Raw genomic sequence first — 24,875 nt, 5'->3', positions numbered from 1 at the left:
AGTATCCCGGGACCCGTCGTCCCTTGTAGATTGCCTGTCTAACAGCTTGCAGGGCAACAAAACATTTGATTTTCAATCTTTTGCGTAATTATTGGCCGAATTTAAAAATTTAAAATTGTTACAATCTATTCATTAATAAATATAATCTTATGTCAAACTTTTAACACATTAAGAATTTAATAATCGTTAGAAACTGTGTGTTTGCCTTGAGGCAACTTAACTGTCGGTGCGCAAATACCCGGACTTTATTCATCCAGTATTTCAGAATGAGAGCACTTAAGCGATTCCACACCAACATTACACTTAATTTCAAACCATTACAAAAATTTTTCTCCTGACACTCTCCCGCAAAACGATGAAAGGAAAAACGTTTATTATGTATGTTTGCAGGTTGGAATATTCAGCCGCAAAATAATTGTTAAAAGTCTTGGTGAAACCTTCGGCTGTTCTTCATTTTGTACAATTCGCTATTAGTTTCGGTAAATGACCTTTATCGAGCTTAGCTGGCATAAACGGCAGGAAAGATATACCATAATTTGAACAAAAGTAATTTGCTCTCTTGAGACCACCGCAGTGCGTGAAATTTTTTCACGTTAATAACTGTGTGCAATCGTTTTCGTCAGGAAGCAAAGTCCATAACGACAGCTACAAATTACTAACTAGTAGTTAAGAGCTACCGATGTGGACTTTCCTTCTTGACGAAAGCTATTGTATACAGTTATTAATGTCAATAAATTTTACGTGTTATGGTGGTTTCAAGAGAGCTTTTGTTCAAATTATGGTATAACTTTCCTGCGTTTGTGCCGGCTAAACTTGATAATGGTCACTGAGCGAAACTAGTAGCGAATTATACAAAATGAAGAACAGCTGAAGATTTCAACATGATTTTCAACAAAAATGTTTATTGCTTATTGCATTTTAGTTATTAATGCGGTATTTAAGACTTCGGCATGAGACATGACGTTTTAATTCATTGTTTCTTTACTACTGACCCTATTTGCGACACAGTTTGCTGAGGTTGTCCGCATATACCAGCGAATGTGAAAAAATATCATTGTGTGACACACAGTTCAGAAGATATGACGTCACAAACGTTGAGATACGTGAAAAATTAGCTTCTACTTAAAATGGAGTGCAAATAGCACAGCCTATGTTCATTACAGGGGTAAAATACAGGGAGCGAAAGGCTATTTACAATTTGTACAGAAACCAGATGGCAGTTATAAGAGTCGAGGGGCACGAAAGGGAAGCAGTGGTTGGGAAGGGAGTGAACAGGGTTGTAGCCTCTCTCCGATGTTATTCAGTCTGTATACTGAGCAAGCAGTAAAGGAAACAAAAGAAAAATTTGGAGTAGGTATTAAAATCCAGGGAGAAGAAATAAAAACTTTGAGGTTCGCCGATGACATTGTAATTCTGTCAGAGACAGCAAAGGACTTGGAAGAGCAGTTGAACGGAATGGACAGTGTCTTGAAAGGAGAATATAAGATGAACATCAACAATAGCAAAACGAGGGTAATGGAATGTAGTCGAATTAAGTCGGGTGATGCTGCGGGAATCAGATTAGTAAATGAGACGCTTAAAGTAGTAAAGGAGTTTCGCTATTTGGGGAGCAAAATAACTGATGATGGTCGAAGTAGAGAGGATATAAAATGTAGACTGGCAAGCGCAAGGAAAGCGTTTCTGAAGAACAGAAATTTGTTAACATCGAGTATAGATTTAAGCGTCAGGAAGTCGTTTCTGAAAGTATTTGTATGGTGTGTAGCCATGTATGGAAGTGAAACATGGACAATAAATAGTTTGGACAAGAAGAGAATAGAAGCTTTCGAAATGTGGTGCTACAGAAGAATGCTGAAGATTAGGTGGGTAGATCACGTAACTAATGAGGAGGTGTTGAATAGGATTGGGGAGAAGAGAAGTTTGTGGCACAACTTGACTAGAAGAAGGGATCGGTTGGTAGGACATGTCCTGAGGCATCAAGGGATCACAAATTTAGCATTGGAGGGCAGCGTGGAGGGTAAAAATCGTAGATGGAGACCAAGAGATGAATACACTAAACAGATTCAGAAGGATGTAGGTTGCAGAAGGTACTAGATAGATGAAGGAGCTTGCACAGGATAGATTAGCATGGAGAGCTGCATCAAACCAGTTTCAGGACTGAAGACCACAACAACAACAACACGTTCATCTAGGGTTCATGAGGACAGCACTTAGCGATTTCCAGTAAACTTCTATCATAATTTCAAAATTTTTCCATACTTTTTCTTGCTTGCGTCTTAACATCAAATATTTAACACATTAACTAATTTGTAAAGTAATCGTTCGTTTGAAGCTGTTTTGTATATGGCAGTTCGAGTCTTTAAACAATCGGGTGTTTTCTGGTTGATTATCCCAAATAAGAATTTTGACCAAGTCTTTCTACAATTCATTACGAAGGCCCAACGACGATTCCTCCTTTAGACTGCACCACCGTCAGCGAACCACCTCAATGTGCTGAGTACCCATCTGATGCGCCATTTCTGTTTATGGAGGAGATTAGACGTTCCATTAGACTTGTAGGAACCAATGTTACTTTCTTTGCTGTTGACTGCTCATCGCCTTAAAGTACTTCGCTCTATTAGTCAAAAATTCTTCGAAATTATCTCATATCTGTTATGGCACACCGCATGATCGTACCTCCTCGTTCTGAACAATACAAACGACGCACAACAATAGACACGTTTCCAACACAATCAGCGACACTTTAAAGTGACAGGAAGACACATCATTCACCTTTCGCAATGGAAAGGCTTTCAGTGCAGGCGAATAAAGGACGTCACAATGGCAATTCCAGCCAACTTTATGTTGCAAAATTAATGTTCTACAGTTAGCGGTACGTTTACACGGAGGTTTCATCGTACAGGCACATTACTCATTCTGTAGCGGAAACGTACACGCTATGAGAGAGGTCTGTTTCTCATTATGATGCCTGCCACCGGTAGGTGAATGAACTGGATGGCAAATACCGAAGTGTGACGTGTACTCATAACATTAATTCCGACAGACGGCAAGAATGAAGGTATTTAGAGCGTATTTTCAATGGGAGTGAAGCGAAAGTTTATCAATGAAATCATTCAACAACGTCGAAACAAATACCTCTAAATGTTTGCATCGCAAATCTGTGAAACCACAACAGGACCGTTTTCGAGTGTCCGCTTCGTGAAAATCTCCAACAGCACTCGGTAACAGGGCTTTGTCCAGTAACGCATGAATGTGTGTGGCGTGCGACCTACGCACGGAGCGAGGCTGCTTTTGTGTGGTGCCCTGCACGCAGAACGCATACCTGGTTCTCAAAGTGAAAGCAGCTTCGACGTATTTTCTTCTTTCTATTTTTCGGAGTACTTTCCGCAAACATTTTTTGTTGTTGTTCCTGTCCGGTGTTTCAGCTCACAACGAAACCAGAATCTTGTATAATTTTTGTACAATTCATTGCATAAAATGAACCGATGACGCAAATACCGATGATTTCGTTTTCCATAACTTTTTTTTACTACCTACGGTAACATTTATAGAGCTGTTTTCATCCAGTTCCATGACTTACAGAAAGAAAAAAATTAATCTGCTTTGTCTATAACTAATTACTCAAAAAGCGAAGCGAAGAAAGTCGAAATTTCGATTGTTCATTGTGTATCCACTGCACCTTCTCTACAGGTAAATATTAAGACACCATTTAGGGCGCATCAGGATTTTTTAACTTTATATACAAAATTTTTAAATTATATATTTGCAGACTTTGGAACGGATTCCACACACCGAGAAATAGAGAAAAAGCTGTATAAAAGTATATCCGAATCATCGTCTATGGCCATTACCACTGAAGTCGTTCCAACATTAATCTAGGTTTTGAAGCGACACAGTTAAAGTCAATATCGGAACTACAACCGGTGTTTTTATGTTTCACATTGCTTTTAAATATGAACAAAATACTAGTAATACACATTATTATTTAAGTCAAATTGATTTTTCTAGCCTCTATATTTGATACAAATACTGACTGCGTACTGAAATAGTCCGCTTAATAATGGTTTTACGGCTAAAAGTAATCGTATACAAATCATTGTATTTGTTAAGTATCTGTCGGTGGTTATTTCAGTACCGTGGAGCATTGAATGTATGAAGCACTCGTCTGTTCGAATCCCACCAACTGTCAAAGAAAACATACTTCTGCAGAACAAACTGTCATCATCATATATTCGAGTCATCATCCACAGAATAAGGGACAGAGCAGTTCCTGTGGGCAAAATGACTAATTGCACACAGATTCACCGCGGAAATCTGGCGCTCTGTTGACCGACAGCAAAGTGTGTCTACCAGTTGTGGAATGGCACCAACAGTTTGACCGAGGCCAGACAGACGTGGGCGGTGCCGATCGGGAAGTTAGGTCGCCGAAGTCGACCACAGAGGACAGTGTCCAGCCATTCAAGGATGACTGTCTGGAGGGACGATCTATTTCTACATACATATCTTGCAAACCACTGTACGGTGCGTGGTGGATGGTACTCTGTGCCACTGCTACTCATTTTCTGTCCTGTTACTTCCGCAAATGAAACGAGAGAAGAACGACTGTCTAAATGCCTCTGTACGAGCCCTGATTTCTCGTATTTTATGTTCATGGTCCCTACGCAAAATGTACGTTGATGGCAGTAGAATCGTTCTGCGCCGTGCGGGGTAGCCGCGCGATCTTGGGTGCCTTGCCATGGTTCGCGTGGCTCCCCCCGTCGGTACCCCGCGCCATCTTGGGTGCCTTGCCATGGTTCGCGTGGCTCCCCCCCGTCGGTACCCCGCGCCATCTTGGGTGCCTTGCCATGGTTCGCGTGGCTCCCCCCGTCGGAGGTTCGAGTCCTCCCTTAGGCATGGGTGTGTGTGTGTGTGTGTGTGTGTGTGTGTGTGTGTGTGTGTGTTGTCCTTAGCGTAAGTTAGTTTAAGTTAGATTAAGTAGTGTGTAAGCCTAGTGACCGATGATCTCAGCAGTTTGGTCCCATAGAACATACCACAAATTTCCAAAATCGTTCTGCAGTCAGCTTCATATGCCGGTTCTCTACAGTTTCACACTAATGTTCGTCGAAAAGAACATCACCTTCCCTCCAGAGACTCCCATTCGAGTTCCCGAAATTGGAAGTTGTCTTTGACTCTGGAGAACATACAAAAGAATATGACTGACGTGCTAAAGACCCTACCAGTTGAAACCTTTCACCACTGATACCAGGACTGGGAACAACGACACCGCTGGTGTGTTAGATGCCGAGGAGAAGTAATTAGAAGGGGACAGTATTGTTGTTTGAAAAACTCAAAACTTTGGTACATAAAAAATCGGTCTCATTATTTTTCTCACACGCCTCGTATCTTGTCTAAATCACTTTCCAGTTGGTTTTGATCTTCTGAAGACTTTACAAGGCGGTAAACGACACCATAGTCTGCAAGCAATCTAAGACGGCTGTCCAGACTGTCTCCTACGTCGTTTATGCACTTTAAGGCTCGTTTCACACTGGGACACTTGTGACGGTCACCGGTGACTGTGGCGAACACTCCTGGGTCACTGGTGTCCCACACTGCAGCTGTTGCCAACTGATTAGTTGGTGAAATGGACTCGAGCGAGGAGGAACTGTTGTTAGTACTTGTAATGAGGAGTAGGAGGAGGAGAATGAAGACAAAACGTTCATTACACATACATCCACTGCTACGTGATCGGCTGGAGAATGGATTGTATTACACCCTTTATGACGGTCTGAGAAGAAGTTTTTTCAGTATTTTCAAATGTCAAAAACTTCATTTGATGAACTACTAGCATTCTCCTTGTAGGTTATTAACCTCCTAGCCTCGTACAGGGGTAGAAAATATATTTCGCTATTCTTGTGGTCCGAAAAATACGGTATTAAAGTGAAAAAAGAATATAGAACTTACCAATTTTGTTTCTTTCATCTATGCTCTTCTCATCGAAATCAGGCACAAACTTCGTAATAATTTCTTGCCACGCTTTCATTTTCATGACTTTGTTACTGTAGTCATCGCTTTTCATATCCCAAATAACGGGACGATTTTCCACTTCACTTATAAAATCTCCTGTGTTGATGAACTCTAAACTCATGGCTGCACTGTGTGGAGAGCCACTGGGCTCAGCAACGGCTGCCTGTCTGTTGGCAACTTTGCACTGCTGTGTCTGTGATCGGTGTCCCAGTGTGAACACTCCAATACAAGCTAATGCATGTCCGGCGGTGACCGCAGCGAACACAGTGTCGGTGTCCGTCACATGTGGGTGAGTCACTGCTGGGCCACCGTGACTCGGTGACTCAGTGCAGTGTCCCGGTGTGAATGCTCCAATTCAAACGAAGGTATCTCTATCAGTGACCGTCACCGGTGACCGTCGCAAGTGTCCCAGTGTGAAACGAGCCTAAGAACACCAGAGGGGCTATAATACTTCCTCGGGGAATTCCAGATATTGTTCACATTGTAAGACGTATGCGTTGCCGGCGATGGGCGAGGCATGGCACAGTCTCTGACCAGAGAGTAGTATGTAGTTAGTTGTTGCTAGTCGGCAGTAGTCTTCAGTAGTCTGCAGTAGTTGACAGTCGGCGCGTGCCTGCGCGTGTCGGCAGTCTGCTCTGGTCGGGACTTTGGAGGATGAGTATTATTGTAGAAGGTAAAGAGGCAGCCTTGCGCATATCTAGTAATGTATATTAACTGTCATTAATTTCTTTTAAAAAATGATGATAAAAAAGGAAAAATTCTTACCTCAATAAAAACTGCGAATATATCTGCTCTTACGTAAAAACCTTTCGGCACAGCTTCGTGCAATGCTGGGCTATATTTGTTTTTGGTTCTTGGAAGGAATGATCATGCATTGGAAATATTCTTTAAATTGAAATGAATGCTTTTCTTAAAAAAAATTACTTTATATTATAAAAATTATTATTGGGACTTTTTTTAAAGAAATTAATGACAGTTAATATACATTACTGGCTATGCGCAAGGCTGCTTCTTTACCTTCTACAATAATACTCATCCTCCAAAGTCCCGACCAGAGCAGACTGCCGACACGCGCAGGCACGCGCCGACTGTCGACTACTGCAGACTGCTGAAGACTACTGCCGACTAGCAACAACTAACTACATACTACTCTCTGGTCAGAGACTCTGCCATGCCTCGCCCATCGCCGGCAACGCATACGTCTTACAACATTTTATACGATAACTTTCCAGCAGTTACTACGAACCGTACTCGTTCTGACACAAAATCATTAATCTAGCCGCACAACTGAGACGTTGCTCCATAGGCATGCACCTTGATTACAAGCCGGTTGTGAAGAACTGTATCGAAAGCCTTTTGGAAATTTAGAAATATGGAATCAATTTCAAATACGCTGTCAATAGCACTCATTACTCTTTGAGAATAAAGAGCTAGTTATGTTGCACAAGAACGATATTTTCTGAATTCGTGCCGACTGTGTGTCAACGGATCATTTTCTCGAGGTAGTTCATAATATTGGAAAACAGTTGTTGTTTTTGTTGTGCTCTTCAGTCCGAAGACTGGTTTGATGCAGCTCTCAATGCTACTCTATCTTGTGAGAGCCTTTTCATCTCCGAGGAACTATTGCAACCTACATCCTTCTGAACCTGCTTACTGTGTTCATCTCTTGGCCTCTCTCTACGATATTTGCCACCCGCACTCCCCTCCAATACCAAATTGGTGATCCCTTGGCCGGTCGCTGTAGCCGAGCGGTTCTAGGCGCTTCAGTCTGGAACCGCGCTGCTGCTGCTGCGGTCGCAAGTTCGAATCCTGCCTCAGGCATGGATGTGTGTGACGTCCTTAGGTTAGTTAGGTTTAAGTAGTTCTAAGACTAGGGGACTGATGAACTCAGATATTAAGTCCCATAGTGCTTAGAGCCATTTGAACCGTTTGAATTTGGTGATCCACCGACGTCTCAGAATCTATCCTATCAACTGAGCTCTTATTTTGGTCATAATCTGCCACAAATTCCTTGTCTCCCCAATTCTATACAGTACTTCCTGATTAGTTACGTGATCTCCCATGTAATCTTCAGCATTCTGCTGTGGTACTATATTTCGAAAGCTTGTGCTCTCTTTTTATCTAAACTGTTCATTGTCCATGTTTCACTTGCATACATGGCTACATTTCAGATAAATGCCTTCAGAAAGAACTTCCTGACACTTAAATCTATATTCGATGTCAACAAACATCTCTTCTTCAGAAATGCTTTTCTTGCCGTTATCAGTCTACATTTCTTATCCTCTCTGCTTCGACCATCATGTTATTTTGCTTCTCAAATAGGAAAACTCATCTACTATTTTAAGTGTCCCGTTTCCTAGTCTTATTCCCTTAATATCACCTGATTTAATTGGACGACATTCGATAATACTTGTTTGCTGTTGTTAATCTTCATCTTATATCCTCCTTTCAAGACATGGCTCTTTCCGTTCAACCGCTCATTCAGGTCCTTGCTGTCTCTGACAGAATTAGTGTCGCTGCCAAACCTGTTTCTGTTTCTTCTCCTTGGACGTCAATCCCCACTCCAAATTTTTCTTCTGTTTCCTTTATTGTTCGCTCAAGATACATACTGAATAACGTCGGTGAAAGTCTTCAACCCTATCTTACTTTCTTTTCAACCACTGCTTCCCTTTTGATATGGCGCGCGCCGCTATCCAGCGATCTTGTTCAGAGCGCGCACTGTAATCGATTATTATAGTTCGCTGTCCTGGTGCGGGTGGCGCTCCGGTGGCGATTTGCTATGAACGTCGCTGGCGTGTGTTTGCGGTGGCCGGAGGAAAGCGAGAGGGTAGTTGGTTTCCTGGTATTGCACGGAACGTGAAGTTCGCCCTGCCTGACCTGCTAGTGACTAGCGCTAAGGTTGTTGTGCCTCGCAATATGAGCAGAGTGGTCTGGGGCGGAGGCGACTCGCCCCTGTGCTGGCCATGCGGTGGTGATTAATTGGAGTCGGCGTACTTGTTCTGCCTGCCTGTCTGATGTGGAGGTCCGGTGGGGTCCTGTGATACTCTGACCCGGAGACAACTAGATGCTGAATTTTGGAGTCGTCTGCCACGTTAGGGTGTGGGCTCGGTTGGCTCGGCAGATTTTCCCCTGGAAGCTCCAGCAGCTGTTTCTGAACTTCATTCTGATGTGGGACGGCGTTGTTGGAACTTTTTGCTGTGGTGTGTGGCTCGTTACGATATTTGTTGGTACTAATTTATTTGCTCAACTGGACTCCTGTCCCGAGTTGCGTTCATGTTGGTGTATTTGGCATTTGATGTGTTAGGTAAATTCTGCCTAAGAAGGGCGGTTTTGTACAGTATATACATAGTGAATTACTGCTGCTTGGTATATGTGGTCATCTGGGACCTGAACAACACGATCTCGTCAATTTGTTTGTGTAACAGCATTTAGTGGTATGTTCTGTATCTTTCTCATTGTGTTATTATTAACTTGGTGGAATAGTCATGTTTGGTGTCGTTAAGGCACTTCTAAGACTGTGATTTGACTATTCATGTGCGCTTGGCTTTTATTGTTTTGTTTTAAGAAGCGAGAATTGTTTATTAAGATTTGTATGTGTTGGCTTCCGGCACTTATTAAGTGCGCCCGAGTTAACGGCGCCGTGGTTATGATGTACTGTCGGGATGGTATATTGTATTTTCGAATTTTATCGACGGCTGGAGTGGCCGAGCGGTTCTAGGCGCTACAGTCTGGAACCGCGCGACCGGTACGGTCGCAGGTTCGAATCCTGCCTCGGGCATGGATGTGTGTGATGTCCCTAGGTTAGTTAGGTTTAAGTAGTTCTAAGTTCTAGGGGACTGATGACCTCAGCAGTTAAGTCCCATAGTGCTCAGAGCCATTTGAATCATTTTTTTTTAAATTTTATCTTAGGTTGATATTATCTGTCGTGTGTTACAGAACATAACCAAGGTGCGTAAGTGATGGGCATGTAGGGGAGCTCATAGCGGTTTATTTCGGGGACCGTTTCTAGTGGGAAGGCTGCGAAGTGTTGAGAGCTCGCTCGTCTGTGATTGCGTTGGGAGTTGCCCTTGCCCTTTGGTCGTATCAAATTATTATTTTGTTGTTATATTTATTGGTTGTCTGTTGCGCTTCTTTCATTTTATGGTGCCAAGCGGCATTATCTTTCTCAAAATTTTTTTTTATATATATAAATCATTTCAAATTGTAATTCCAAGTTAACTTATTATTGGATTTTGTCTTTGGGGTAAACTCTAAAAGCGGTATATAAAAGGTTTTTTGATTTTATGGTGGCAAGCCGCCATTATTGTTTTTAAAGCTCACTCTTTTAATCATTTGTTAAGTTCTGTAAGTTATATGTATTTGTTGTTATTAGTATTGGCAATTTAATAAACAGAGTCTGCTGTTTGGATATTATTGGGTGAAACTCCTTGGATAGTTGTCCTATAAGAATACACATTTCAGCTTTCATGCCCCTCGACTCTTATAACTGCCGTCTGGTTTCTGTGCAAGTTGTAAATAGCGTTTCGCTCTCTATATTTTACTCCTGCTACCTTCAGAATCTCAAAAGTGACTATACCAGTCAACACTGACAAAAGCTTTCTCTAAGTCCACAAAACAGTATATGTTCCAAGATCCCACAGCACGTCGACGTCCGGAGACCGAAAGCACAGTGCTGTAAGCTCATTACTTGTCGACAAGTTTAGGGAGCGATAAAAAAAGGAGCAGGTGGTGGAGGGAGAGGGGAGTGGGTGGAGAGGAGGTTTGATCAGCGGCGCGGCAGAACGCGCATTTCTTGCCAGCGCAGCGCAGCGGAGGACGGCCGGCTCGCAGGGCGCCTCGGCTGCGCGGACCGCGAGTCGATAACTCCCGTCACAGCCCAGCCTGCTCCCGCCGCCCGCGCAGTGTTGCCAACACGACGGCTGCCAGCGCCCCGGAGCAGCCGCCGCCGCCGCCGCCGCCGCAGTCGAACAGGCAGTTCGCCACAGGTCCCTCCCTATCACCGGCTTCAACAGGTCTCGACACTCATCTACACCTCAATTGTCCAACTGCACACCTCTCAGCTCGCCGACCAGAGATCCTCGTGCTCGGTGACCGCCATGTTGTAGTTAGGCAAGAAACTAAATTCGAACGTAGAAGAAAATACGGGATAATTCAAAAAGAATCATACTGTTTCGCAAGACCGTATATTCTGGTTGTATACTGCCGGAAAAGAATGGTACACACCCTTTTGGAGGTTTCCAGTTCATTCAAGATTTATTGATGCTGCTGTGCATATGGAGTACATGAAATGGTCACATTTACTGATCCAGTATCAAGTGGTTCTGAGGTACCAGGTATCGGCCCACGCTGAAACACTCGTATTAGTAACCTCCAAGGGCGGCAATGCAGTCACTGACTCGCGCATCCAGTAAATCGTACAGATGGCGAATACTGTCCTGCGATACGTTATGCCACTTCTGCTCGACCTGTTCACGTAGTTCTGTAAGAGTTGTTGGCTGACGAGTCACGTAACTTCTCGTCCCATCATGTCCCACATGTGCTCAACTGGAGACAACTCTGGACATCGTGCTAGTCTAGGAAGTTGCTGCACGTCTTGCAGAGCACGTTGAGTTTCACGGACAGCGTGCACTATCCTGCTAGAACAACACACCATCTTCCCGTAGCAAGAACGGCCACGTTCAGCATGTACCGAGTACTAATTAGCATCCCATCCAGAAACACCAGAAGTGAACGAGAGTTGTAGCTCACCGCACCCCAGACCCTGGACCTTGGGTGGGGCCGGCCGTGGTGGTCTAGAGGTTCTAGGCGCTCAGTCCGGGACCGCGCGACTGCTACGGTCGCAGGTTCGAATCCTGCTTCGGGCATGGATGTGTGTGATGTCCTTAGGTTAGTTAGGTTTAAGTAGTGCTAAGTTCTAGGGGACTGATGACCTCAGAAGCCTAAGTCTCAATAGTGCTCAGAGCCATTTGAACCATTTGAACCTTGGGTGGGGCCAGTCTGTCTAAGACGAATGGACTGCCCGAGACAGTGCTCACCGTCTGTGTCACAAATACACTCTACTAGACAGCACTCACCATCTACGTTGTACACGCAAGCGACCATTTGCGAGCAGACGGAATCTCCTTTCAAAATGAAATTTTCACTCTGCAGCTAAGTGTGCGCTGATATGAAACGTCCTGGAAGATTAAAACTGTGTGCCGGACCGAGACTCGAACTCGGGACCTTTGCCTTTCGCGGGCAAGTGCTCTACCAACTGCGCTACCCAAGCACGACTTACGACCCGTCCTCACAGGAAGGTAGGAGACGAGGTACTGGGGGAATTAAAGCTGTTAGGACGGGTCGTGAGTCGTGCTTGGGTAGCTCAGTTGGTAGAGCACTTGCCCGCGAAAGGCAAAGGTCCCGAGTTCGAGTCTCGATCCGGCACACAGTTTTAATATTCGAGGAAGTTTCAGAATCTGCTTTCATCGCTGAAGACCACAGTACTCCATTCCATCTTCCAAGTGATCCTCACACCGTACCACTCGAGCCGTGCACGTCGATGCTGTGGCGTCCGTGCGAGATGGGCTAGAGGTGTTGCGTACCCGTATTCCCACTGCTAATAACCAGTGCGCAGCGGGGATAGCTCTCTTATCTGTGCTGTGGCAGCTATACGATCCGCCACTGCTGCCCTTACAATATGTCGCATTCGGGAGGACGACGATTCAATCCCGCGTCCGGCCATCCTGATTTAGGTTTTCCGTGATTTCCCTAAATCGCTCCAGGCAAATGCCGGGATGGTTCCTTTGAAAGGGCACGGCCGACTTTCTTCCCCATCCTCTAATCCGGTTAGACCGATGACCTCGCTGTCTGGTCTCCTTCCCCAAAACAACCAACCAACCTTACAATATGACGATCCTGGCGGGAGCCTGTGCTACATAGATGTTCAGACCCTCGTCACGTTCACGTGACCACTGATACCAGCTTCATTGCAAAACTGCGCACAATTTGTGCGCCATTCCTCCGAAATGGCCGACCTGCCAGTCGGAAGTACACTATCTGACCCCTTTCAAACTCACTCAGTTGAAATGATAATTAAATGGGCACCCTAGCTGCAAGCAGGCGTTGATATACTTCATTGGGGACATGTTGAAAATGTGTGACCCGACCGGGACTCGAACCCGGGATCTCCTGCTTACATGGCAGACGCTCTATCCATCTGAGCCACCGCGGGCACAGAGGATAGTGCGTCTGCAGGGACTTATCCCTTGTACGCTCCCCGTGAGATCCACATTCCCAACATGTCCACACCACTACATTCGTAGTGCGCCTAATAGATGTTTGCCCATCATACTGTTGGACACTTCTAGGACTTGCAGAGGGGACTCAGTAGACAATATTTCGAACTGGAACCCATGTTTGGACACGTACCGTCTCCGTGCTACAACTATTTGAAAACACTTCCGCAAATAATTTATTAGGAGTGATCCAGTGCATCACTTATTTACAATTATTGTTCGTTAATAACCCCCCTCCCCCCCCCAAAAAAACTCTTTGAAGGGTTCTCTTCAATGTGGTGCAGTACGGCCTGTCCCACTTTGGGTGTTCGGCGTCTCCTTGGAGCACCACCGTCACGACTACTGATGGCAAAGGCGCCCCTTTCTCGAAGCTGTTGAGTAATTGGGACGAAAAGCGTATGCGACGGAGTTAGACGTTGAGGATAATCCGAAAGCAAAGGAAGTAGGTTACAGTACACTTGTTCGCCCACTGCTTGAATACTGCTCACCGGTGTGGGATCCGTACCAGACGGAGTTGATAGAAGAGAGAGAGAAGATCCAACGGAGAGCAGCGCGCTTCGTTACAGGATCATTTAGTAATCGCGAAAGCGTTACGGAGATGTTAGATAAACGTCAGTGGAAGACACTGCAAGAGAGACGCTCAGTAGCTCGGTACGGGCTTTTGTTGAAGTTTCGAGAACATACCTTCACCGAGGAGTCAAGCAATATATTGCTCTCTCCTACGTATATCTCGCGACGAGACCACGAGGATAAAATCAGAGAGATTAGAGCCCACACAGAGGCATACCGAGAATCTTTCTTTTCACGAACAATACGAGACTGGAACAGAAGGGAGAACCGATAGAGGTACTCAAAGTACCCTCCGCCACACACCGTCAGGTGGCTTGCGGAGTATGGATGTAGATGTAGATAACGATCTTGATAAAGGTGACAAGCAGCTTTCCCGTTACCATAATCTTCGCCATACAGAAGTATCGCCGGCCGTTGTGGCCGAGCGGTTCTAGGCGCTTCAGTCCAGAACTGCGCGACTGCTACGGTCGCAGGTTCGAATCCTGCCTCGAGCATGGACGTGTGTGATGTCCTTCGGTTAGTTAGGTTTAAGTAGTTTTAAGTTCTAGGGGACCGATGACCTCAGATGTTAAGTCCCATAGTGCTCTGAACCATTTGAACAGAAGTATCATGTCGGTGTATTCTGCAAACGTGTACTCAACCATGTTTCTCCCTGAATGATGCTCGAACCAGATCAGCTCGGTAGAACACACGTCAAATTACATCAGCCGATCGACGTAACCTGACCCCACCCTCCCCATATGACTACCCTGTTATATACCTACGTAGCAAATGTGTTTTCAAATAGCTGCAGAACGGAAATGGTACATTGCCGGACATGGGTTCCAATTCAAAATAATGCCTACTCAATATCCTTTACAAGTCCTAGAAGTTTGTGAGGGGTATTTTAGAGCACCCTGCACAGGCATCGCTGCAAAAGTATGAGATGAGTCTGCCTATCCGCTGAATGTTTGTTGCGCGTCCGATGGAGGGCACTCTGAACACTTATGAAAGGTAAATGGAAGCTTTCAATCTAAACCTAAAGGTAGAAAATACTGTAAGTGGGCTGTTTAGGTTTTATGTTTGGTAACGCCAGGTAGCGCTCTATATGAAAATCACTGACTGTGCTGTGTGAAGTCTGTGGCTGGTTTGCATTGTTGGAATATTTGCCATTGTAGTGTTGGGCAGTTGGATGTGAACAGCGCATAGCATTGCGCAGTTGGAGGTGAGCCGCCAGTAGTGGTGGATGTGGGGAGAGAGATGGCAGAATTTTGAGAGCGGACGATCTGGACGTGTGTCCATCAAAAAGAGTAAATTTGTAATATTGGATATCAAGAACTTATATATATATATATATATATATATATATATATATATATATATATATATATATACACTCCTGGAAATGACCGATGACACGAATCTACATCTCTACATCTACATCCATGCTCCGCAAGCCACCTTTCTATTCCAGCCTCGTATTGTTCGTAGAAAGGAAGATTGTCGGTATGCCTCTGTGTGGGCTCTAATCTCTCTGATTTTATCCTCGTGGTCTCTTCGCGAGATATACGTATGAGGGAGCAATATACTGCTTGACTCCTCGGTGGAGATACACTCCTGGAAATGGAAAAAAGAACACATTGACACCGGTGTGTCAGACCCACCATACTTGCTCCGGACACTGCGAGAGGGCTGTACAAGCAATGATCACACGCACGGCACAGCGGACACACCAGGAACCGCGGTGTTGGCCGTCGAATGGCGCTAGCTGCGCAGCATTTGTGCACCGCCGCCGTCAGTGTCAGCCAGTTTGCCGTGGCATACGGAGCTCCATCGCAGTCTTTAATACTGGTAGCATGCCGCGACAGCGTGGACGTGAACCGTATGTGCAGTTGACGGACTTTGAGCGAGGGCGTATAGTGGGCATGCGGGAGGCCAGGTGGACGTACCGCCGAATTGCTCAACACGTGGGGCGTGAGGTCTCCACAGTACATCGATGTTGTCGCCAGTGGTCGGCGGAAGGTGCACGTGCCCGTCGACCTGGGACCGGACCGCAGCGACGCACGGATGCACGCCAAGACCGTAGGATCCTACGCAGTGCCGTAGGGGACCGCACCGCCACTTCCCAGCAAATTAGGGACACTGTTGCTCCTGGGGTATCGGCGAGGACCATTCGCAACCGCCTCCATGAAGCTGGGCTACGGTCCCGCACACCGTTAGGCCATCTTCCGCTCACGCCCCAACATCGTGCAGCCCGCCTCCAGTGGTGTCGCGACAGGCGTGAATGGAGGGACGAATGGAGACGTGTCGTCTTCAGCGATGAGAGTCGCTTCTGCCTTGGTGCCAATGATGGTCGTATGCGTGTTTGCGCCGTGCAGGTGAGCGCCACAATCAGGACTGCATACGACCGAGGCACACAGGGCCAACACCCGGCATCATGGTGTGGGGAGCGATCTCCTACACTGGCCGTACACCACTGGTGATCGTCGAGGGGACACTGAATAGTGCACGGTACATCCAAACCGACATCGAACCCATCGTTCTACCATTCCTAGACCGACAAGGGAACTTGCTGTTCCAACAGGACAATGCACGTCCGCATGTATCCCGTGCCACCCAACGTGCTCTAGAAGGTGTAAGTCAACTACCCTGGCCAGCAAGATCTCCGGATCTGTCCCCCATTGAGCATGTTTGGGACTGGATGAAGCGTCGTCTCACGCGGTCTGCTGCGTCCAGCACGAACGCTGGTCCAACTGAGGCGCCATGTGGAAATGGCATGGCAAGCCGTTCCACAGGACTACATCCAGCATCTCTACGATCGTCTCCATGGGAGAATAGCAGCCTGCATTGCTGCGAAAGGTGGATATACACTGTACTAGTGCCGATATTGTGCATGCTCTGTTGCCTGTGTCTATGTGCCTGTGGTTCTGTCAGTGTGATCATGTGATGTATCTGACCCCAGGAATGTGTCAATAAAGTTTCCCCTTCCTGGGACAATGAATTCAAGGTGTTCTTATTTCAATTTCCAGGAGTATATATATATATTGACTTTTGAACACCATTAAGTAAATAAATTTTTTATACTCTATCAAAATCTTTCATTTGCTAACTATGTTTATCAGTAGTTAGTGCCTTCAGTAGTCAGTATCTTTTACGTATTTAGCTGGCAGTAGTGGCGCTCGCTTTATTGCAGTAGTTTGAGTAACGAAGATTTTTCTGTGGTAAGTGATTCATGTTAGATATAGATTATTGTTAGTCAGGGCCATTCTTTTGTAGGGATTTTTGAAAGACAGATTGCGTTGGTCTAAAAATATTGTGTGTCAGTTTAGTGTTGATCAAAATAAGTAAAGAGAGTAATGTCTGAGTACGTTCAGTTTTGCTCAGCTGTTTGAAAACTAAATAACGTAAGAGTTTTATCAGCACAGTAATTCATTAATTTTTCAAAGGGGATGTTTCAATAGCAAATTACCTTCGCAATGTTGGATGGATCTTTTGAAAACAAATGATTTGTAGTCGTATACGTAACTTAAAATTTACCCCAAGTTTCTACCTTCATTCTTATAAAAGATATGTTCTTGTTAAATCAGATCTATCCTTTAGAACATCCTGCGCTTTCTCCGCTTCTACTCCCACATGAGACATGAATTTAGTACATAGAGTTTGTCCAGATTTATGGAAAGCAACAAAATGGTCTGTTTTACAACTAGAGCAACAAAGCGGCGACGTCAGTGTTGTCAGTTTTAAAATTTAGAATGATCCGCACTTTTACTGACTACTGACAACTCCTATTTCCGGCCGCGGTGGTCTCGCGGTTCTAGGCGCGCAGTCCGGAACCGCGCGACTGCTACGGTCGCAGGTTCGAATCCTGCCTCGGGCATGGATGTGTGTGATGTCCTTAGGTTAGTTAGGTTTAAGTAGTTCTAAATTCTAGGGGACTGATGACCACAGCTGTTAAGTCCCATAGTGCTCAGAGCCATTTGAACCATTTTGAACTCCTATCTATTTTCACTTATCCTCTATTCATTCAATCCACTGGTGTAGAAAACAACGCTATGAGATGCAGTAGAATACACAAATAACATACTTATATTAGCCTAAACTGTAAGAACATGTGAATCGTAAAATCAACTCTCGAAGACATGCAAACGCCTCTTCAAGACATTTGACAGCATTTGATCAGTCATGCTACTACTGATGATAAAAATAACGAATAAGCTGTGACATCTTCTTAGGACGTGCAAGGGCAACATGTTTCTTACACCACTGGTCCTGATTTGATGCACTGCGTACCAACGATTATTGTTTCAGTGTGTGACCGGGAGGCACATACTGCGAATGTGACAATGTATTTCTCTCAACAAGGCACTAAAAGTTGAGTTTTCAGGAAGGTTACCTGCACACCTGGTTGCTACATATATTCTGTTTTCACGCAAGCGATACATGTGTTGGGTAACGATTCCGCAGTGCAGTCGCGAATTCTTGTCAGTTTCCAGTATGATTCACACCGTCAACGCGACTTCACAATTTAGTAAGTTCGTCACCATCTGCAAGAGCCATAGCACAAGAGGGAGTGTAAAATTCTTAGCTTGTGTGAGTGAAGACTTAGCCTGTTTATATGGGGCACCTAATGGAGTATTGCAGTATTGAGCTGATCTACCAGTTCCCTGCATCAGTTACTGTTAGAATCGTAGAAGTACCGCATGTTACCCATAAATAAGTAAATAATCTTTAAACACGTACAAAACGGAGCGAAAATTGTTGCCTAATTGCGGTAATGGAAATGAGCGTTTGGCGTCATTGGCCGGGAGGCCCGTTACGGGGCAGGTCCGGCCGCCTTGGTGCAGCTCTTATTACATTCGACGACACATTGGGCGACTTGCGAGTCGGATGGGGATGATGTGATGATGAAGACAACACAACACCCAGTCCCTGAGCGGAGAAAATCCCCCATCCATGCGGGAATCGAACCTGGGCCCCCTAGGACGGCAGTCCGTCACGCTGACCATTCAGCAATCGGGGCGGACGCCTAATTGGCGTGAGGTGATCTATACAGACGACAGAAATCTGCAGGCAGGCATAGGTTCTGCATCCTCCATCTACGATGATACAGATCACTGGGAGACACCCACTCCTATACATCACCTTTGAGGGTAGATTGCGTAGTCGTCACTACTGTGTCAAATATTGTTGTTTAATCCTTCTGGATTAAAAGGATCTCTACAGCTGTTGCAGCACCTTGCCGCATACATGGCGTTGGCAGCCTACAGATATTTACGAAGTCGTGCTGAAAAGTAACTCCCCCGAAATTATTATGTGACAACTTTTACAGCGTTTTAAATAGAACAAACGCTATTAACATTCAAAATTTTCGTTATTTGTGTTTAAATATTTGCAGACGTTCGCCGCTAGAGGGCTCCGATTTGTAGAGCGTAACATAGCGGTGTGCAACGCAACTGTGTTGGTACGTGAGAAACAGAGCGCTGTAACCGAGTTTCGAAGTCGAACCACCGAGCGGGGTGGCGCAGTGGTTAGACATTGGACTCGCATTCGGGAGGACGACGGTTCAATCCCGCGTCCGGCCATCCTGATTTAGGTTTTCCGTGATTTCCCTAAATCACTCCAGGCAAATGCCGGGATGGTTCCTCTGAAAGGGCACGGCCGACTTCCTTCCCAATCCTTCCCTAATCCGATGAGACCGATGACCACGCAGTCTGGTCTCCTTCCCCAAACCAACCAACCAACCAAGTCGAACCGTTCGACCACACGTGGAGCACCCTCTCCTTCAGCATCACAATGCCAGACCACACCCGAGCCCTGCGACATCTGCGACAATCCAGTGCCTTGGGTTCACTGTCATACATAATCCTCCATACAGTCTCGATTTGGCCACACCCGATTTTCATCTGTATCCAAAACTTAAGGAATGTCTTAGAGAACTTCACTTTAATAATGATGAAGCGATGCAATCGGAGATGAGGTTGGGGCTCCGCCAATAAAGACAAACATTGTACAGTGATGGTATCAACAAAAACTGGTTTCTCTTTGGGAAAAATGTGTTCGTAGCCAGGGTGACAATGTTGGGAAATAAATACACTACTGCCCATTAAAATTGCTACACCAAGAAGAAATGCAGATGATAAACGGGTATTTATTGGACAAATATATTGACATGTGATTACATTTTCGTGCAGTTTGGGTGCATAGATCCTGAAAAGTCAGTACCCACAACAGCCACCTCTGGCCGTAATAACGGCCTTGATACGCCTGGGCATTGAGTCAAACACAGCTTGGATGGCGTGTACAGGTACAGCTGCCCTTGCAGCTTCCACACTATACCACAGTTCATCAAGAGTAGTGACTGGCGTATTGTGAAGAGCCAGTTCCTCGGCCACCATTGACCAGACGTTTTCAGTTGGTGAGAGATCTGGAGAATGTGCTGGCCAGGGCTGCAGTCGAACATTTTCTGTATCCAGAAAGGCCCGTACAGGACCTGCAACATGCGGTCGTGCATTATCCTGCTGAAATGTAGGGTATCGCAGGGATCGAATGAAGGGTAGAGCCACGGGTCGTAACACTTCTGAAATGTAACTTCCACTGTTCAAAGTGCCGTCAATGCGAACAAGGGGTGACCGAGACGTGTAACTAATGGCATGCCATACCATCACGCCGGGTGATACGCCAGTATGGCGATGACGAATACACGCTTCCAATGTGCGTTCACAGCGATGTCGCCAAACACGGATGCGACCTTTCTGATGCTGTAAACGGAACCTGGATTCATTCGAAGAGATGACATTTTGCCATTCGTGCACCCAGGTTCGTCGTTGAGTACACCATCGCAAGCGCTCCTGTCTGTGATGCAGCGTCAAGGGTAACCGCAGCCACGGTCTCCGAGCTGATAGTCCATGCTGCTGCAAACGTCGTCGAACTGTTCGTGCAGATGGTTGTTGTGTTGCAACCGTCCCCATCTGTTGAGTCAGGGATCGAGACGTCCCTGCACGATCCGTTACAGCCATGCGCGTAAGATGCCTGTCATCTCGTCTGCTAGTGATACGAGATCGTTGGGATCCAGCACGGCGTTCCGTATTACCCTCCTGAACCAACCGATTCCATATTCTGCTAACAGTCATTGGATCTCGACCAAGGCGAGCAGCAATGTCGCGATACGATAAACCGCAATCGCGATAGGCTACAATCCGACCTTTATCAAAGTCGGAAACGTGATGGTACTCATTTCTCCTCCTTACACGAGGCATCACAACAACGTTACACCAGGCAACGCCGGTCAATTTCTGTTTGTGTATGAGAATCGGTTGGAAACTTTCCTCATGTCAGCAAGTTGTAGGTGTCGCCAACGGAGCCAACCTTGTGTAAATGCTCTGAAAAGCTAATCATTTGCATATCACAGCATCTTCTTCCTGTCCGTTAAATTTCGCGTCTGTAGCACGTCAGCTTCATGGTGTAGCAATTTTAATGGCCAGTAGTGTATATAAAGATGAAGAATAAATATGTAGATTGTTAATGAAGTTTGTTTTATTTACAAAGTTGTAAGAGCCGTCAAGGGCTGTGCGGCTGGTCCCGGCGGAGGTTCGAGTCCTCCCTCGGGCATGGGTGTGTCTGTTTGCCCTTAGGATAATTTAGATTACGTAGTGTGTAAGCTTAGGGACTGATGATCTTAGCAGTTAAGTCCCATAAGATTTCACACACATTTGAACATTTTGAACGTGAAAAAAGCTGGGGAGCATGACTTTTCAGAATGTCTCAGTACATTGGTGAGCCGAAACATGATTACCAGCACTCGCCACGACACTGAATGCCGCCTGCAGGCGTTACAGTCACGCGACGCGATAAGGGAAGTCTATAGACAGAGGAGTGGTGAATGAGGATTTATTCTAGGGACGATCCTGGGATCATTAAAAGTAAATTGAAGGTGAAGGGGGTAAGAAAGGAAATGAAAGGCATTAATGGTGTCAGCTGCATCGCGACATTAAGCGGAATAAGCGCCGACGAGTGAAGATGTGTACCGGACTGGAATTCGAACCCGGGATCTTCTGCTTACTGGTCAGGTGCGTTAACCACTGCGCCATCAGGGGCACAGTGCTATCGCAACTGCGCCGACTATCTCGGCACGCCTCAGGGCTGACCCACATTCCCACCGAGCGCCGACTTCAACAGTCCCTGTCCACTTCCTCTATGCTCGCTATTCTGAGGTTTCCGCAGGAGGTCGGACGTACGTGTGCATCCGCAACGAAGAAGGTGGACCCATTACCCATGTCTGAAAGCACAGACACCACGCAGTCATTCGGGGGGCGTTTGAAAAATCCGTGCAAAGTCCGAGAAATGGCATCACCGGCGCGTATCGAGTTCATGTTTAGTTAGTAACATCTTTGGAAAGAACGCACACCAAGTTTCAGCCATATTGGTCTATTTCTTTGTGTTTAGCATTCGTGTGAATCAAGGAAGTAGAGTGATTGTCAAAAAATGGACGAAGAAGACTTTCGTGTGGTGATTAAATATTACTTTATGAAGGGCAAAACGCCTCAGCAGACTAAAGAGAAGCTTGATAAACATTGCGGTGACTCTGCACCTTCGATTAGAACAGTTTATAAGTGGTTTCAAAATTTTTGGAGTGGCCATATAGTACAAGTGATGCTGAACGTTCTGGACACCCTGTGGAGGTTGCGACTCCAGAAATCATTGATAAAATCCATGATTTGGTGATGGATGACAGAAGAGTTAAGATGCGTGAGATCGCTAGTGCTGTGGGCATCTCGAATGAACGGGCACATAATATTTTGCATAAACATTCGGACATGAGAAAGCTATCCGCAAGATGGGTTCCGCGATTGCTCACGCTTGATCAAAAAAAAGGAATCGTGTGAATTGTTGCAAGGATGGTTTGCAGCTGTTCAGGAAGAATCCTCAGGAGTTTAAGCGTCGTTTCGTCACTTTTGGCGAAACATGGATATATTACTATATTCCTGAGACAAACAACAATCTAAACAATGGGCTACCACGGAAGAATCTGCACAAAAAAGGCGAAGACCAGTCCTTCGGCCGGAAAGGTTACGGCGACTTTTTGTGATTCGCAAGGTATAATCCTCATCGACTATCGGGAAAAGGGTAAAACTATTACAGGTGCATATTATTCATCGTTATTGGACCGTTTGAAAACCGAGCTGTAAGAAAAACACCGGCGATTGGACCGCAAAAAGGTCCTTTTCCATCACGACAATGCACTAGCACACACCTCAGCTGTCGTGGTTGCAAAATTAATGGAAATAGGATTCCCACTCGTTTCACTTCCCCCCTGTTCTCCAGACTTGGCTCCCTTGGACTACTATTTATTCCCCAATCTGAAGAAATGGCTGGCGAGACAAAGATTTTATTCAAACGAGGAGGTCATTGCAGCAACTAATAGCTATTTTGCAGTCTTGGACAATTCCTATTATTCGGAAGGGATCAACAAATTAGAACAGCGTTGGACGAAGTGTATAAGTCTAAAAGGAGACTATGTCGAAAAATAAAAAAAAAGGTTTATCCCAAACACTTACGTAGTTTTTATTTTTGCACGGACTTTTCAAACACCCCTCGTATAACTGATACTGGGATCATAAATGGGTATGTCCACTGATAAACAGGCTGGCCCCGGTGGCTGAGCGGTTCTAGGCGCTACAGTCTGGAACCGCGCGACCGCTACGGTGGCAGGTTCGAATCCTCTCTCGGGCATTGATGTGCGTGATGTCCTTAGGTTAGTTCGGTTTAAGTAGTTCTAAGTTCTAGGGGACTGATGACCTTAGAAGTTAAGTCCCATAGTGGTCAGAGCCATTTGAACCATTTTGAACCACTGTCAAACAACTATGAGAAACGGCACATTGTTATTGCACGGAACATGGGAACGAGCGTCTCGCAAACGGCGAAGCTTGTCGGTTGTTCGCGTGCTACTGCCGTGAGGGTCTGTGGAAAGTGACTGAAACACAGTGCAACCAGGAGTAGGCGAGAAGATGTTGAACGTCCACCCCTAACCACAGAACGCGGAGATCAGAGGTTTGTACGCTATGACCAGCCGCTGTGACCGAGTGGTTCTAGGCACTTCAGTCCGGAACCACGCGGCTGCTACGGTCGCAGGTTCGAATCCTGCCTCGGGCATGGATGTGTGTGATGTCCTTAGGTTAGTTAGGTTTAAGTAGTTCTAAATTCATAGGGGGTCTGATGACCTCAGATGTTAAGTCCCATAGTGCTTACAGCCATTTGAACCATTTTTTTGTACGCTATGTAAGGCGGCGATCTACGGCACATCTGATGATGGACTACAATACTTATGCAGACGCAAGTGTTTTGGAAAACCCCGTTCAGCGCACTATGTTGAACAAGGGGCTCCACAGCAGACGATCCTTAGTGTTGCCATGTTGACCCAACAACAAAATTAGTTACGATTGCAGCGGGCACGAGAACATTAAGACTGGACCGAGGACCAATGTATACGTTTCGCCTTGCAGATGAATCACATTTCTTGTTACATCTGATAAGACAGTCGTCTCCAGATATGGCGCCATCCAGACGAACATCTGCGCTAAGCGTGCGGCGCGTCACGGAAGGAGCAGTTTACGCTATGAGGGGCCGTTCACCTCGGCTTCCATGGGACTTATGGTTGTAATCTAAGGCAACGTGACATCCGTGGACTACCTGAACATGATTCCGGACCAGCCACATCATTTCATGCTTAGTTAGTTAGTCACATGTACCATAGATCACTTGAACGATTCTTCTATCGAAATACATGTGGAAGAGTCAGTTTACAGGAAGCGCTATGCGTCATTAGTGTTAACATTAGTGGACATATTATTGCTAGTCCTATTCAATGCATCTAAACTTAAAAACTAGGGCCTTTCTTCACAGGCTATCACTTTTAAATAAAAATTCGACTATGGAATAAAAAGAACTGCAAGAGAGAAATGACTTTAGTTTAGATTAAAAAACTTCTTTGCTACCTGTCAGACTTTTACGTTACTGCGCAAATAGTTAAAAACTTTTGTTGCTACATATTGACAT

This window comes from Schistocerca cancellata, chromosome 6 (genome assembly GCF_023864275.1).
Source record: "Schistocerca cancellata isolate TAMUIC-IGC-003103 chromosome 6, iqSchCanc2.1, whole genome shotgun sequence".
NCBI classification, from domain to species: domain Eukaryota; kingdom Metazoa; phylum Arthropoda; class Insecta; order Orthoptera; family Acrididae; genus Schistocerca; species Schistocerca cancellata.
This window is presented reverse-complemented; position numbering follows the sequence as displayed.